The following is a 553-nucleotide window of genomic DNA, read 5'->3' as shown; positions in this document are numbered from 1 at the left end:
CTTTTGGTTGTTGGTGTTCAATGCATCAAATCTATTCTTTAGATGATCTCTAAATTTAGGAGGGATATATTCAAGATCATATTTTGGTTCTCTTGGACTGATTTTAATTGTTTTCAACTTCAAGTTGAACTTGCATATGAGCAGTTGATGGTCTGTTCCACAGTCAGATCCTGGCCTGGTTTTGGCTGAAGATATTCAGTTTTTCCACCACCTCTTGCCACAGATATAGTCAATCTGATTCCTGTGTGTTCCATCTGGTGAAGTCCACGTGTAGAGCCGTTGTTGCAAAAAGGTGTTTGCAATGAACAAGTCGTTGGTCTTGCAAAATTCTACAATGCGAGTCCCAGCATTATTTCTGTTGCCAAGGCCAAATTTTCTAACTACTAGTGATTCTTCTTTGTTTCCAACTTTTGCATTCCAGTCACCAGTGATAACTAACACATCCTGGTTGCATGTTAGGTCAATTTCAGACTGCAGAAGTTGATAAAAATCTTCAATTTCCTCATCTTTGGCTTTGGTGGTTGGGGCATAAATTTGAATAATAGTCATATTA

The sequence above is a fragment of the Orycteropus afer genome, unplaced genomic scaffold, assembly GCF_000298275.1.
Source record: "Orycteropus afer afer isolate SDZICR_OR568_19922 unplaced genomic scaffold, OryAfe1.0 scaffold00505, whole genome shotgun sequence".
NCBI lineage: Eukaryota > Metazoa > Chordata > Mammalia > Tubulidentata > Orycteropodidae > Orycteropus > Orycteropus afer.
The sequence above is the reverse complement of the archived record's forward strand: the minus strand, read 5'-3'. Positions refer to the sequence as shown.